This window comes from Lithobates pipiens, unplaced genomic scaffold (genome assembly GCF_037356315.1).
Source record: "Lithobates pipiens isolate NorthernLeopardFrog02 unplaced genomic scaffold, aLitPip1_a1.2 Scaffold_18, whole genome shotgun sequence".
Taxonomy (NCBI): Eukaryota; Metazoa; Chordata; class Amphibia; order Anura; family Ranidae; genus Lithobates; species Lithobates pipiens.
This window is the reverse complement of record NW_027507758.1, coordinates 90,159,527-90,176,537: the sequence shown is the minus strand read 5'-3', so window position 1 is coordinate 90,176,537 and position 17,011 is coordinate 90,159,527.

Here is a 17,011-nt window from a genome sequence, read left to right as displayed (position 1 = left end):
GCCTGCTGGCTTCCTGATTGGCCAGCAGCCCTCCTAAGCCGCCCAGCTGCCCCCCCCCTCACCGTCCACTCAGCGCGGGTACCCGCGGAACCGGCCGCTCGGGTACCCGCGGAACCGGCCGCGATTGGACCCGCGGAACCGGCCGTGCGGGTACCCGCGGAACCGGCCACGATTGGACCCGCGGAACCGGCCCGCTGGTACCCGCGGAACCGGACGCGATTGGACCCGCGGAACCGGCCCGCTGGTACCCGCGGAACCGGGCCGCTGGTACCCGCGGAACCGGCCGCGATTGGACCCGCGGAAACCAGCCTGCCGGTATTCTCGGGGGGGGCAATTGACCCGTTGCCCCCCCCCTGGATCCGCCCCTGTGTCAGACGATGGTTACAATTCCACTGGTTACAATTCCACAGTGCTCACAGTGCTCTTACTTCATAGGCATTTAAAAGTGCCTTAAATGTGTACTTTAGCCATCTGTGTGGGCCCTTGGATCCATCATACCACTGTGCCAAATGCAAAGATGAGCATCCACTAGAAGTGTTGGATGAATACTCGCATAGATGAACAGTATCCACATGTAAAAATAAATAAGGCTCCAATAGTGTATTACCCCAATAAACAAAATGGTTTAATACGATTAAAAAGTGGCTGCTTACATTCAACATATAACAAAATGGCCAGACAAATGGTACATTAGCATTTGCTGCCACTACCTACGTTACTTCCGGTATTGCGATGTTTACTTCCGGTCAACAGTAACGACTTCCGGTTTGCGGAGATTACTTCCGGTTGCGTGCTTGCGTCCTACGTGTTATGTCAAGTACCTTGTGACTTCCTCCTTATTTTATAGTTTTAGTCAGCTTTTTACAGACTGTATATGCTATTTGTTTGATTTTACTCATTCACTAAGAGGTTTTCCTCATTATCTGCATTGTTTGCACAATTTCTATTCCTATTTTATGCGATTGATTTTGCAGCAATTCCGTTCATTTAAGCACTTGTCACTTTTAGTAGCGCAGAGGTCCTTACACGTCTTAATTGTAAATAACATATACTATTTATATTTCAAAAAGTGTATATAGTAGTACTCTCTCGCTATCGTAAAGTGTGGTATAGTAACAAACTGCTGCAAGCCATGGCCGAAAGGGGAAAAAAACACTACAATAATGGTGTTGCGCTGTACGATACCTTTAAGTGGGAGATAGGAAGGAAAAATGTGTTAGGCCGCGTACACACGCGCGGACTGTTTGCCCAACCTTGTTCGTCAAACAGTTTCGGCAAACAGTCCGCTCAAAATTTGCATGAGCGGACTTGCCCACACACGAGCGGACTGTTTCAACGAACTGTTTGCCAAACAGTCCGCTCAACTTTTGAAATGAACGGACTCGCCCACGTAAGGCGGAGGCAAATCCGCCCATTTCGAGCGCGTGTACAGGTAGGCGGGGCCCGCGAAGGAGACGTCGCGGGCTCCGCCGCCTGGAATGGGCTTAAAGGGGAACCCCAACGCCGAAAAAAATCGGCGTGGGGGTTCCCCCAAAGTCCACACCAGACCCTTGTCCGAGCACGCTACCCGGCCGGCCAGGAAAGGGGGGCGAGCGAGCGCGCCCCCCCTCCTGAGCCGTACCAGGCCGCGTGCCCTCAACATGGGGGGTGCCTTGGGGAAGGGGGGGCCGCGCGGCCCCCCCACCCCAAAGCACCTTGTCCCCATGTTGATGAGGACAAGGGCCTCTTCCCGACAACCCTGGCCGTTGGTTGTCGGGGTCTGCGGGCGGGGGGCTTATCGGAATCCGGGAGCCCCCTTTAAGAAGGGGGCCCCCGGATACCGGCCCCCCACCCTATGTGAATGAGTATGGGGTACAATGTACCCCTACCCATTCACCTGTGAAATAAAGTACAAAAAAAAAACACAACACAGGGGAAAAAATATTTTATTGCACAGCTCCGGGGGTCTTCAGTCTTCGGGGGTCTTCTCGCCGGACTCCTCCGCTATGTGTGTGTAGCTCTTTTACTAGCGGAGGAGTCCGGCTTTCTTCCTCCCCGCCGCCGGCCTCTTCTCCCGACTTCGGGGGTCTTGTCCCCCTCTTCGGTTCTTCTGCCGGGCCACCGCGCCTTCTTGTAGCTCTTTTACAGGCGGTGGCCCGGTCTTCTGTCGCCGCTGCCTTCCGTTCTTCTGTCGCCGCCTTCGGTTCTTCTGCCGGGCCACCGCGCCTTCTTGTAGCTCTTTTACAGGCGGTGGCCCGGTCTTCTGTCGCCGCTGTCGCCGCTGTCGTCGTCGCCGCCGCCGCCGCCTTCTGTTCTTGTTCTTCTTCTTGTTCTTCTGCTTCTTCTCCTGGAGATGTTGACTCGACGAGCTCTCCGGCCGGAATGCCAGAGCCGCGCTGTGCGGTCACTTATATAGTGACAATGGGGCGGTGTCACATGGTATATGTCACATGGGTTGATGTCACATGGGGACTATGACATCGTAAGGGGGCGGGGTCACCATGTGACCAACCCATGTGACATATACCATGTGACACCGCCCCATTGTCACTATATAAGTGACCGCACAGCGCGGCTCTGGCATTCCGGCCGGAGAGCTCGTCGAGTCAACATCTCCAGGAGAAGAAGCAGAAGAACAAGAAGAAGAACAAGAACGGAAGGCGGCGGCGGCGGCGACGACAGCGGCGACAGCGGCGACAGAAGACCGGGCCACCGCCTGTAAAAGAGCTACAAGAAGGCGCGGTGGCCCGGCAGAAGAACCGAAGGCGGCGACAGAAGAACGGAAGGCAGCGGCGACAGAAGACCGGGCCACCGCCTGTAAAAGAGCTACAAGAAGGCGCGGTGGCCCGGCAGAAGAACCGAAGAGGGGGACAAGACCCCCGAAGTCGGGAGAAGAGGCCGGCGGCGGGGAGGAAGAAAGCCGGACTCCTCCGCTAGTAAAAGAGCTACACACACATAGCGGAGGAGTCCGGCGAGAAGACCCCCGAAGACGGAAGACCCCCGGAGCTGTGCAATAAAATATTTTTTCCCCTGTGTTGTGTTTTTTTTTGTACTTTATTTCACAGGTGAATGGGTAGGGGTACATTGTACCCCATACTCATTCACATAGGGTGGGGGGCCGGTATCCGGGGGCCCCCTTCTTAAAGGGGGCTCCCGGATTCCGATAAGCCCCCCGCCCGCAGACCCCGACAACCAACGGCCAGGGTTGTCGGGAAGAGGCCCTTGTCCTCATCAACATGGGGACAAGGTGCTTTGGGGTGGGGGGGCCGCGCGGCCCCCCTTCCCCAAGGCACCCCCCCATGTTGAGGGCACGCGGCCTGGTACGGCTCAGGAGGGGGGGCGCGCTCGCTCGCCCCCCTTTCCTGGCCGGCCGGGTAGCGTGCTCGGACAAGGGTCTGGTGTGGACTTTGGGGGAACCCCCACGCCGATTTTTTTCGGCGTTGGGGTTCCCCTTTAAGCCCATTCCAGGCGGCGGAGCCCGCGACGTCTCCTTCGCGGGCCCCGCCTACCTGTACACGCGCACGAAATGGGCGGACTTTCCGAGCGGGAACAGTCCGCTCATTTCGAAAGTACAGCGGACAGGCCCACACACGGGCGGACTGTTCGCTCAAACACAGTTTCAGCGGACAGTTTTTCGGAATTTCCGAAAGACTTTGTCCGTCCAACTGTCCGCTGAAACTGTCCGCTGAAAGCCCACACACGAGCGGACTGTCCGCCCAAACACTGTTCAGCGGACAAGGTTGGGCGAACAGTCCGCCCGTGTGTACGCGGCCTCAAGGTGACAAACTCTTAAAGTAGCTGTGAGTCCATAAAAAATATGCTACACAAATAAGGAATAATCAGTACTCAACATATAAAATAAATATATACTTCCAATAAAAAGTACATCACATGGAGAAAATAAATGTAAACCTGCAACAGGTATTAAAATATACTTGTGCAAAATAAACAATGTATAGTGGGTGAATTAACTAATATCCCATGTGACATAAAAGCCTGCATAAAAAATATATTAAATAAATGCTGGTGACCATGAACAGTAAAGTGCTAGATTGATACATATTAAACAAACAAAAAATATATCAGAAATGTGAGTCCATATAGAGTGTGATGATAAAGAAGTAATAAGTCCCTTCACCATGCGAGGTGGTAGATAAGTTGCTGTTGTATAATGGTTCCAGTGGATGACACCTAGGGTTTCACTAGCCTCTCAGATTATTGCTGTAAGTTAACAGCATGAGTAAATAGTTGATTGTTTCCAATTGCCTCTAGGTGTCCATTGAGGGTCCTCCTCTGGTTTGCCTGACTGGGAAGACTCTATAATGGATGGTACTTCCTCTATGGGGGCCCCTCCTGGTATTCTTTGTGTTAGTAATGCATATAAAAAGAGGTTCCAGATAGTGTAGTACTGTTTAATTTGATTTATTGATTCAAAACACAGTTTGTTGACTCACTTTTTGAAAAGGGAAAAACAACCATGCACTCCACGAGCAGCAAGCTCATAACCCTAACTAACTTCCGGTGTGCCTATCGCTCAATCCCAAAATTGAGCGATATGCACACCGGAAGTGGTGTAGCATTACAGGCTGAAACGAAAAAAAATAAGCAGATTCCTTCATTCACATAATGACATGGATGGAGAAATTCCCTATGTTCCAGTCAGAGGGGGGTTCTGGGACATTGTGTTCTGACAGCAGAACCCAGCATTGTCAGAACACACTGATCAGTGGCTGAAACCGTTGATTGAGACGTTTTCCAACTAACAATCAACATCTATTGAACAGGGATTGTCACACACTAATCAAAATTTTACTTTGATCTGTCTGTGATCACCTTAGGTAACCTATATGATGCCACCTAATTTTCAACTAGGGTATGCTACAGCCTTAGGCCACATTTATACTGGGTGCTTAGCCCCGTGTGTCCAGACCCAGTGCTGTACTGAGTGGTACTACATTTATAGCCATGTGTACTATATTCAGGGCACTATGTCCTGGACACAAGTGTTTTGATTTCTGGGCATGCGTCCTCAAGCACGAGTAATGCATCTAGCCTTGTCCAGCTGCAGCATATTTCAGCCTGTCATCAACTTTGACTTTGACCAGTGTCTCCGGGGTGAGTGAAAAGACTGGAATTGGATACAAAGGGGGCTAGGTGCCCAGTGTGCATGTGCCCTTAGAAGGTCACACACACAACTTTATAGCAAGAATGCTATTTTCTCTGCTTTATCCTTTATTCAAGCCTTAAAGAGTTACTAAACCCAGGACCCTGCATTATATCTGGTCTCCCTCAGTACACAGATCTGCTAAATACCTCTTCTCATCAGCAATATATAGCAGTCTTGGGACTTCTATTAGTGTCTGGTTAAAGCTTGTAGGAGGCATTTTCATTCTCTTCTGACTGTCCTATGAGTCTGCAAGACCCCTGCCCCTCTGTCTGGACAGTGCTGATTGGCCCTGTGCTGATCACATGCACGCTCCCAAAAAAAAAAAAAACTCTCTAGCAATACACACCAAACTTAGCATGTGCTCAGGGGATGATCAGAGAAGACAGCATCAAGCAGCCTTTTTACACAATGCGGAGGATTAACCCCTTAGGTTCAACAGTGAGTATAACAAGCATGCTTTACTGCATCTACAGACTGATTTTACTGTGTTGGGTTTAGTAACACTTTAAGCCAACAAATATGTTTTCAGTATATTGTACCTTTAAAAAGAAATTCTAATCATCTAAAACACTTATATTTACAATGCTTCTCTGACCGATTCTATGTTAAAAACAGAATGTCTTTGCATAAATCACTGACCATTGAGCGTTAACACACATTAATGATTAATTGTTGCTACGCCACTATAATGAAGGCTGCCACTGTAAATTATGATGTGAGGATCCTTGGGAAGTGAAACACAGTGTCTCCTGTCTCTTTCACTTTTAATTGGCATGTTAGATGTAGACAATAATGTAAAGCAGGAGTCAAGTTGATCTTAAAAACACATCAGTCATTCACGGCTGCGTCTTTTCCTAGTTTTTAGATTTTTCTTTTTGTAATGTTTTATGTCATCGAACTTCACTGAGAATATTTCTAGCTGTGTAATGAGGCTTTCTATTACTGTATTTTTGAAATGTTATTAATCACCGTCTATACTTTCTTTTTGTTAAAGTGGCATTTATCGTATTTTTTTATTGTCCACAGCTAAGAATTATGAACCAGTTTTGTAAAAACAAAGCTGCAAAGTGAAAAATAGAATAAAACTAAGGTCCTTGCAAGATAATGGGTACCACAAGGTACCAGACTGTACCTTACTCATTAAGTCAGCAGCATCCTTATAGGACCCCAACAGTTCCTAAACTATATCCCTTATCCACCAATACAATACTCTTTGCAACCCAAAATGAGGACTGAGAATTTTTTTGAGGGAAGGGATTGCATATTTGTATTGAATTCTTAACTCAATATTTGCACAGACGCTTTGGGGGCTGCAGTAGTGATGTAAGAAACACTACAGTAACCTTAAAATTATACCTTGGCACTGTACATCAGGGACTTCCATCCATTACATTTTTCATCTCTGCATTTTCCCTTAACTTCAGTCCCTAATCTGCCAGCTAAATTGAGCATAATTTGGCAACCAGCATTCATGTGTGGCCATGACTGACCTTAAGATTAGGGATGAGATTTGGATATAGACCAAGGTAAAATTCATAATAATAATATTCCTAATATGGCCACGGACATATTTCATAATTTTTTTTTTCTATAAAGGATATGTTCTGGCTAGGATGACCACTTACCTTACCATAACATGCCTTTTTTGGGCTGGCGCCGGTAAGGACGTAACTATTATTCAGCATGGTTATTTTAAATTTTTTATTTTATTATTTCCATTGGTCTTTCCATTTTTTTTTTTTTTTATTCCTTTGGTATATAGTAATAGTGGTTCCAAAAGGGACAATGAATATATATTTACATTATGGGTTGGTAAAGGTATATATAAACCATATCAGCTTTTGGGTGTGTTTTTTAAACATTTTTTAGGTTGTTATATATTTTTTGTCCACAAGAGGGAGCCTTCTGGATTGGCCTATATGTATGTGTTTGTTAAAACACTTTTTAGGTATTTATATCTTCTGTCCACAAGAGGGAGTTCCTTGAATTGGCTTATATGCATGTCTTTCATGACAGCTGTTTATTATGGATTGCACCAGCGCTGCTCTCTTTCTCTGTTCGCATAGTTGTCCATTGCACTCAGAGAGAGGCTTGGAGCGCTGTCCCTCCTCCCTAGTTCCCCCTTATGGCTCTTGCTATTCGGATTTGCTAGCACACTATCATGGTTTTGCTCCGCCCATGTAGACTTTCCAGTTCTAGAGGTCCTATGGGGTTCCTAGCATTGTTAGAAAGAGGGCGGGGTGATGATGCACAGATGTCTCTCCCACACTGATTGGTCTCTCCTTTCTTAGTGTCAGCAGAGTATGTCAGGTATGTCAGCAGAGTATGTCAGATATACCACGCTCTTTATCAATTATTCTGCCTATGCATAATTTCTCTTGATGGCTTGTACCTTCATGAATTATGTTTTTTATAATTTAACATTTTTAAATACATTTTTTTTGTACTGGATTGATCTACTCTATGTGGGGGCATTTTTTCTATTTTTTTTCATTATACCTACCTTCATGATTGCACTTTCGGGGAGTTCAAGACACAGACAACATGCATTGGATATCTGGATTGAGAGCCGGGAGTTTGATTGTTCCTTTTGGAGGACCATTTGTTGGTGGATTCACTTTGATGCACTATTGACCCACCATTACGGTGTGTGGGTCCGCACCTTAGGGTAAGAGTACCCATTATTGTTCTATAAGTGCACCTGCTATCTTCTTAGAAGTTTACTATTGGTGGAATTTGGACATCAAGTATCACATTTCCATACTACCGCATATATTTGAAGTCCCCTGTATGAGAATTGGATAGGGTTACATGAAGGAACTGATGTTGTAGTGTCTTGACCTCTCATGAGGATTTTTTTATGTGCATAGCATTTTCCCATTCTCTGCGATTTTCTATGAAATGCACAGATTATTTTTTTATAATTTAATGTTATGCATTTTGGATTTGATATTAATTTTCTTTTTATTATTATTTATTAGTTTCACTACTATTGTTGTGGCTCACTGTTTTCAGTGAGTTTACTCTCACAGATTTTTTATCACAATTTTTTTTTGATATTTGTCTGGTGTGTATTGTCACTAGTATCTCACATTATTTAGCGCTGCAATTTTTGTTTTTTATATTTCATCAATTGCATCAACCACTGTCCCCGCCCCCTGTGTTTACAAATTAGCTGTTAGCCAGGGATCTGTCTATAGTGAATAGTAGTGACAGGAGGGGATTGAAGAGAATCTGCATGACTGGACAATGGGATTGAGGATGGATTTACATTGTGGGACTTTTTGAAAATAAAAAAACTTTTCAAAGTGTGTGGCATGTATTATTTACTGTTTACATATTTTTGTGAATGAGTAGGGGTACAATGTGCCGCTTATTTTTTCACATAGCAGGGAGGGGTGTAATATCTGGTGGCCCTCCTATTTTTGTGGGAACAAAGTTAATCTCCTCTTCCAGAACCATACCAGGCAACATGCCCTCAACATGGGGACAAGGTGCTTTGCCAGGGGGTTAGCATGCCCCCCTATTTCTTTTCCTTGCCAGCCAGGCTCTTTTGTTTTTTGTACATTGTGTGCATTTTACAGGTGTACCACTTCAAGGGCAGGTTTAAGTCATCCTTTAAAGGAATTGGGCATTTTAATGTGTACAGCTTTCCCGCTTGCCTTTTAGCCCTACAAATTGCTAGAACTGATTTTAAAGAGTTGTCTCCCATTTACTTCAATGGGGTGCAGACTAATATTTAGAACTTCAGCACAGTTTAGTGAACCACCTGAACCTCTAAACCTACAGTAGGTATAGTAGGTATATTCAACTCTACATATGATAAATGTACAATGTAGATTTCTGGACATCTTTTATAATGTTACCCCTCCCCTCCATATGATACTGTCAGTGACAAGATTCATAACACTAGAGAGAAAATAAAATGTTTCTGCATACAGTCTTTATGCATTCTTCTCACTCGTCTTATCTCAAACTTTGTATCCTCTGTGCACCAATTAACAATGCTCACCCTTCCCACTCAGAAATCATCAGCATTACTGTCTGAGCACGGTAATATGCAGGGGGCATCTGGGAGATTCAAACTGCTGCTCTCACACCGAAAAGCAGTGGTCCTGATCCCCATTGTGCTGACGGGAAGGAAAGGTTGGCAAGGCACTGCAGTGTTGATATACACACAAAAAAAATATATATTTTGAATCTTCCCTTTTTCGTCACCTTGACCTCACCTAAATTTTAAATAAAGTAGGTACAGTTTGGCTTTAAAGAAAATATACGGCATCCATTGCTGCCCTCCTTCTGAAAATGCTAGTTACTGGACTGTCCCTGTCTTCCATAAATGCCTAGATGCTAACACAAAACAAGCATACAGATTAGGAAAATCTGGATTAAGCCAAAGCCTATTATCTGCATACTTGTTCTAATTCAGTGATGGAAAGCCACTGGATGAGCATGACCGTAGAGAGTTATCAATTGTAAAATGGAAGGTCAACAATGGCCACTGGATGAGCATGACTGAAGAGAGTTAACAATTTTAGAATGGAAGGTCAACAATGGCAACTACAAACTTCCTCTGTACACATTTGTTCTGACTATAAAAACATGTTTTTCTACAAACATAATTATCCTCTTCATTTCTATGCAATGGAGAAAAGCAATATTCAAAAATCAGGTACATTTTGGCTTTGAAGGAAATATGGGGGTTTCTGAAAATGCTAAATATTGGGCGGCCCCTGGCTTCCATAAAAGCTTAGATGCTGACCCAACCAAGCATACAGATTAGGAAAGTAAGGATTAAGAAAAATCTTCTTACCTGAATACTTGTTTTAGTTCAGTGATGGAAAACCACTGAATACGCATTACTGAAGAAAGTTAGCAATTTCCAAATGGAAGGTCAACAATGGCCACTGGATGAGCATGACTGAAGAAAGTTATCAATTTTAAAATGGAAAATCAACAATAGCCACTGGATGAGCATGACTGAAGAGAGTTAGTAATTTTCGAATGGAAGGTCAACAATGGCAACTTCAAAACTTTCTCTATAAACATTTGTTCTGACTATAAAAAAAGCGTTTTTCTAGAAACAAAAGTATCCTCTTCATTTCTATGCAATGGAGAAAAGCAATAAAAAAATCCCTTAGATAGAATGTCAGCTCAAAAGATTTAATGATACCGGAGTTGTTCTAAAGGTAATGGACAGCTAATCTGAAAGGTCTAAGCTAAGGCCTTAAATTCTACTGTTTTGGTAGCATTATCACTAGCTACTTGCAATAGCCACAGAGAAATCCGTACATAAGACCAGCACCTCTAACAAAGTTTACTTACACATTGTGAATTTGAACAAAATGTTCTGACAGCTTCACCTCTGCAAACCTGCTCTGGTTTTCTTGAAATAATGTAACCACGCTTAGCTCTTTCCCTTTGATGCAGTGGAACAATAATCTGGTTAAATCCTAAATACACCAATTTGATCCTTTCTGAACCCACATAAAATATAACTTGTCCTTGCCACAGCTGAATGTGAGATGAAAATTATTTTCAAATATAGCAAGCTTTCTGTTAAGATGAAATATCATAAATGGTCTGTCTTGTTACTAGTAGCAGTATGTATTTGAAATAATTGTTAGCAGACACTAATAGGACCACTACATTTTATTATATATAAAGAGTTTAAGCTGGCCATACACTGTGCCAATTTTGGGTGTTCCAACCGGCTCTGCTCTGTTCAACAAAATTTGATTATTTTGATTGATTTTTATTGAAAGGGTCTGCTAACAGAAGCTGCATCCAATCAGATGCAGCTGCTGTTTGGGTATTTTGACAGCCATTGGGGCCAGATGTCAAAATACAACAGCTGCAGCAGGAGATCTGTATATTCTCAGTCTGAATGGAAAAAAATATATATATCAGCGTATGACCAGCTTAATTCTAGCTATGTGGAAGAGGTAAGGAATAATTGCAGCATATTTCAAAATATCATATTCACTCATGTAATGATGTTTGTTATTCAGCCCTCCTATCTGCAAAATATGCTAATTTTCAGGAGGAATGCTGACATCACATATTTTATCCCAATGGCCATAATGCCCCGTACACACGAGCGGACTTTTCGACATCCAAACTCCGACGGACTGAGTCCGGCGGACTATCCGCTCGTGTGTGGGCTGCAACGGACTTTAGCTTCGCAAAAGTCTGACGGACTTTAGAAATGAAGCATGCTTCAAATTTTCCCGACGGAACTCCGCCGGACCCGGTCCCCTTCGAAAAATTCGCTCGTGTGTGTGCTACTCCGACGGACTAAAACCGACGCTAGGGCAGCTATTGGCTACTGTCTATGAACTTCCTACGTCGAATCCAGTCGTACGTCATCACGTTCGACTCCGTCGGAGTTTGGTGTGATGGTGTGTGGTCAAGTCCGTTCGGTCGAAAAGTCCGCCAGAACTCCGGCGGAACTCCGCTAGAACTCCGTCGGAAGTCTGTCAGACTTAATCCCTCTCGTGTGTACGGGGCATAAGTCTCTATTCCTTTTATAATGTAACGATGATGATGTTAATAATAATAATAATAATAATGCTACAAAGGCACTAACTCCAATGATACACTGAAAAGCTGTTTACCCTTGCTTTCCTTTTTTTTTGCAACAAAATAATCACAGAAATGAATTACCCATAAAAAAGTAAGAACAATTGGGTCAACTAATTAAAAAAAACAGAACTCTGAGATAACATTGTAGAGCTATAAGACAATAAGGCAGAAATCAGAGATAAGACAGTAGAATTATGAGATTCTTAGAGCTCTAATATGATTAATTTGATTCTTAAATTTTTATTAGAAGATAATTGCAGCTGTAGGGGTTGTCATATAAATGCAGACCTAGTCCACACTAGCCGAGGACAACTCTATAGTGGCATTACAGAACCAGCAAGCAGGTCTCAATCACTGTTCCACTCCACATTGCTTTGTATATAAGAAGCTTTGGCAAGGATGATTTTGAGTAGGCTCGCATGGGGGGGAGGTATGCGCCGGGGGCGGGGCGGTGCCCGCGTGCCCCCCCCGAGACCACCTCCAAGAGGGGGTGAGGCTCGGGGGCTCACGCGGGCACCTATACTCCCTCAAGCAAGGTCCAACCAGGGCTGGGGTCTGGTAAATAGGCACTAGCCTGGAGGACGGTAACATTGATATTCAATGTGTAAAGGGCGGGGGGGTGGGAAGGAAGGGAGGAAAATATTGGGAGGGGGAAATATGTTGTTTCACATTTATTAATGAAGGGCGCACCGACTGGATCGATCTAGGTAAAAAATATACGTTTATTTCTGTTTTTCATTTTATGATGGAATGTTTATGGCGGGCTATAATCGATCTCTATGAAAGATGGCCCCGTTGAAGATTGTTACATATAATGTTCGAGGGTTAAATAGTCCCAATAAGAGGTATCAGATTTTGCAGGAGCTGAAAAAATGGTCATCAAATATTGTTTTCCTACAGGAAACTCATCTTAAATGGTCCCATAATATTGGCCTGAAGTCAAAAAATCACCCAACTTGGTTTCACGGATACTCCTCTAGTAAAAGGGCAAGAGGAATTGCTATTGGGTTTGACAGAAATACCCCATTTACTTTAAAGGCTATGGAATCGGATTCTGAAGGGAGGTATCTATTTATCAAAGGTTTAATTTTTAATAAAATGTATACGCTGGTCAGTGTCTACTGCCCTAATTATCTCCCCTGTCCCTTCTTTGGGAAAGTGTTGAATAAATTAGAATGTTTTAAGGAAGGGGGGGTGATTATGGCAGGGGACCTTAACTTTGTGTTCGATCCAACCCTGGATGCCCAACCCCCATCCCTACGCTCAGAAGGTAAATACCTAAAGATAATTAAACAAAAACTACATCGACAGCAACTAGTGGAGGTGTGGAGAATTGCGCATCCAGGGGGAAAGGACTTTACCTATTATTCCCAGGTACATCACTCTTATTCAAGAATCGATTATATCCTCTTAGACCATCAGCTTCTAGAGGGGTTAAAGGAAGCAGAAGTAAAATCAATAACCCTCTCAGATCATGCCCCTGTTATGGCTGTTCTGGACTTGGAGGATATACCGATCAGACAGAGAGTATGGAGGCTGGATGAATCCCTCTTGCATGACCATAAAATATTTGAGGCTCTGGAAAGAGATATGAATTTATTTTTTAAAGAAAATAATGTAGAGAATATTACACCAACTTTGTTGTGGGAGACCCACAAGGTATATATGAGAGGGAGATTGATAGCAGAAGCAGCTAAGAGGAGGAAAATAAGGTCAATGCGAAAATCACAGATCTTACAGGAAATCCAGGAGTTGGAACAGTTACATAAAGGCTTAAATGACCATAAAATAATGGATGAACTTATGGGAAAAAGGGAGGCACTGAGAGATATACTGGAACAGGAAACCAGGCAGGCCTTTTTAAAGTCCGCTAAAAGACAATATGAATTTGGAAATAAACCGGGGAGAATCCTGGCAGGGGTAATTAAACCTAGAAGAAATTTTAATTATATTGCAAAAATTAAAGATAGGAAGGGGGTAATGAAATACGCAACAAGAGACATCAGTAACATCTTCTCAGAATATTACCAACTACTGTATAAAGTAAATGGCAACCAGGACCCTAAGGATAAACAAAAGAGAAGGGAAAAAATTGAACAATATCTCCGAAAGGTAGATCTACCGAGGATAGCAGAGGAGGATGCTGATATGCTCGATAGGGATATCTCTAAGGAGGAAATAGAGAGAGCAATTAAGGATAGTAAGAATGGGAAGAGCCCAGGGCCCGATGGATACACGTCATTATACTTTAAAAAGTTTTTGGGACCATTGACACCTTATTTTCATCAGTACATGAACTCAATTGGGGAAGGAAGGGAGATACGGAAGGAAGCTTTGGGGGCCTTTATAACTATATTAGCAAAGGAAGGGAAAGATCCAACATTATGCTCTAGCTTTAGACCTATTTCTCTGATTAATGAGGATGTAAAAATGTATGCAAGGATTTTAGCCGAGAGGCTGAAACAACATATGCCAGATTGTATAGAAGGAGATCAGGCAGGTTTTGTACCTGGAAGGGAGGCGAGGGATAATATACTGAGGACAACCCTCTTAATGCAGGAAGTTAAGAAGAAGAAGAAGCAGTCTTCCCTTTTCCTATCGGTCGATGCGGAAAAGGCATTTGATAGGTTAGAATGGGAATATATGCTGCAGACATTATATAAATTTGGTTTAGGCCCAAGAATGCTGCGGTGGATAGAGGCCTTATACTCTAACCCTACAGCTCAGATTCAGGTGAATGGGACCCTATCAAACTCTTTTGGGCTTTATAATGGTACACGTCAGGGATGCCCACTATCTCCCTTACTTTTTGTATTCTCTCTAGAACCTCTCTTGGTTTCTATAAGAGCGAACCAAGGCATTGAGGGAATAAAAGTATTAGAGAATGAGCATAAGATATCTGCATTTGCAGATGATATTATGCTCTATATAACGAACCCCAAACAGTCCCTTCCTAGGATTCTGCAGGAGCTGGAGGAATACGGGAATGTCTCGAACTTTAAGATCAATAGAGAGAAAACTGAGATATTAAATGTCTATTCTTCCCCAGAGGAGAGAAGAGAACTTAGAGCTCTTTTCCCCTTTGTGTGGAAAGAGAGGGGCCTGAAATACTTAGGAATATACTTATAGACATCAGTTACAGATCTATATCAAGATAATTATCTCCCTCTTTTAAATAAAATTAAACAAGATCTTAAAGGTTACCCTGCACATAGACTGTCATGGTTTGGCAGGATAAACGTAATTAAAATGATGATTCTTCCAAAGGCTCTATATATCTTTCAGAGCCTCCCGATAAATATCCCAGGGGCCTACTTTAAAATTATTAAATCCCTGATTCAGAAATTTATATGGAACAAAAGAGGAAGTCGCGTCTCTTATAAGGTAATGAATAGGCCTAAGGATAAGGGAGGGGTATCTCTCCCAGATTTTCAAAAATATCATTCAGCAGCGGTAATGAGGAGGATTTTGGATTGGGTTTACAATGCTCCATATAAAAAAGTGGGTATCACTGGAAGATAATATGAGTAATGTTGCCCTGAGTCAGACCATTTGGATTCCAATGAAGTTTAGGGGTCTCTCTAGAGGAATATCCCCGATTACAATGGAAACATTAAGAACATGGGATGGGGTACTCAAAGGTACAGAAGGACAAAATAATAATAGCCCTCTAATGCCCCTGTCAGGAAATAACTATTTTCCTCCGGGGAAAGAAAACAAAATGTTCCTGAAGTGGACTCATAGGGACATATTAAGGTTAAGGGATGTGATAAAAGTAAATAGCTTATGCTCATTAGAGGAGATACGAGAGAAATATGGAAGAACACCATGGGATGGATGGAGATACAGACAACTCCAACATTTTGTTGAGTCCCTTCCAAAACCTCTCCGCTCTGGTGACAATTTAAATCCTTGGGAGAAATTGATTGACCGAGGAGGAGCGGGCAGACAGGGGATCTCTAAGATATATAGGACCTTAATATCTTTAATGGAGAATGAGGCGATACCTGCTTTTGGGAGGTGGGAAGGGGAATTGAATCAATCAATCCCAGAAAAACTGAAAGGGAAAGTTATAGACTATACCCACTCCACTTCAATAGATACAAAGATCCAAGAAATGAACTATAAATTATTGGTTAGATGGTATTATGTTCCATCGAAAATGCATAAGATTAACAAAGATTTATCACCCCTTTGTTGGAGAGAATGTGGGAGGGAGGGAACCCACGCCCATATATGGTGGCAATGCAGTGCAATCCAGTTATATTGGGAAAAAGTGGTGGGCTTAATTAAAGAGATCGATGGGAAGGAAATAGAACTGGATCCCTGGAAATGTTTGTTTCACGTGGCCGAGGGCCCCAGGGAAAAATATAGAAGAGCATTAACTCCATTTTTGCTAAACGCAGCGAAAGTACTGATCCCGAGATACTGGAAAGTAAAGGAAACACCAGGGATAAGAGATTGGTTTAGGGAAATAGATAGATTGAGGATTATGGAAGAATTAATATACCTTCAACGGGGAGCCGAAATGAGATTCCAGGCGACTTGGAGGAACTGGATGGAATTTAGAAAATCCTCAATATATCTTGGAATTATGGGGGACGGAGTGGGCGTCTAGGGGAGGGAGGTTGGATGCATATACTTCATAACCCCTTATATTTTTTTTCTATAAAGGAGGGAAGAAGAGAGGGGGGAGGAAGGAACGGAAAAGGAAAAGATCCCTTTCCATTTTTTTTTTTTTTTTTCTTTCTTTTTTTTTTTTTTTGTGGGGGGAGGAGATGGGGGGACCCCTTGTTCTAGGGTCCTTTAGGGGGTTTGTCTGGGGTTTTTTTTTTTTTGGTAGAAGGGAGTGGGGATGGAAGGAGAGGAATCCCCACCTTACACAAATCACAAATTGGAATTAAGAAAAAGCGTCACGTGGGAGGGGTAACAAATATGGGCAAGATAAAATCACAAAAGGACAATTTTGAACACATGAGGAGAGGAGGAGGGGGTGTTTTTTTATTTATTTATTTATTTTTTTCTCTCTCTTCTTCTTCTTCCCTCTCGGGATATTTAAGATCGATCCGGTCGGGCACCCAATGTGTACTTTTTTTACTGTCTGTTTTTATGTGAATGTTGAAAATACTGAAATAACATGAATGTTAAACAAAGTGATTTCTAAAAGTATGTATAAGGAATATTTTGTACTGTTTTTTTGTAAATGTGGAAAACGAAATAAACAATATTTAAAAACAGAAGCTTTGGGTCATTAAGGTGTTACTAAACCCACACCAGTAA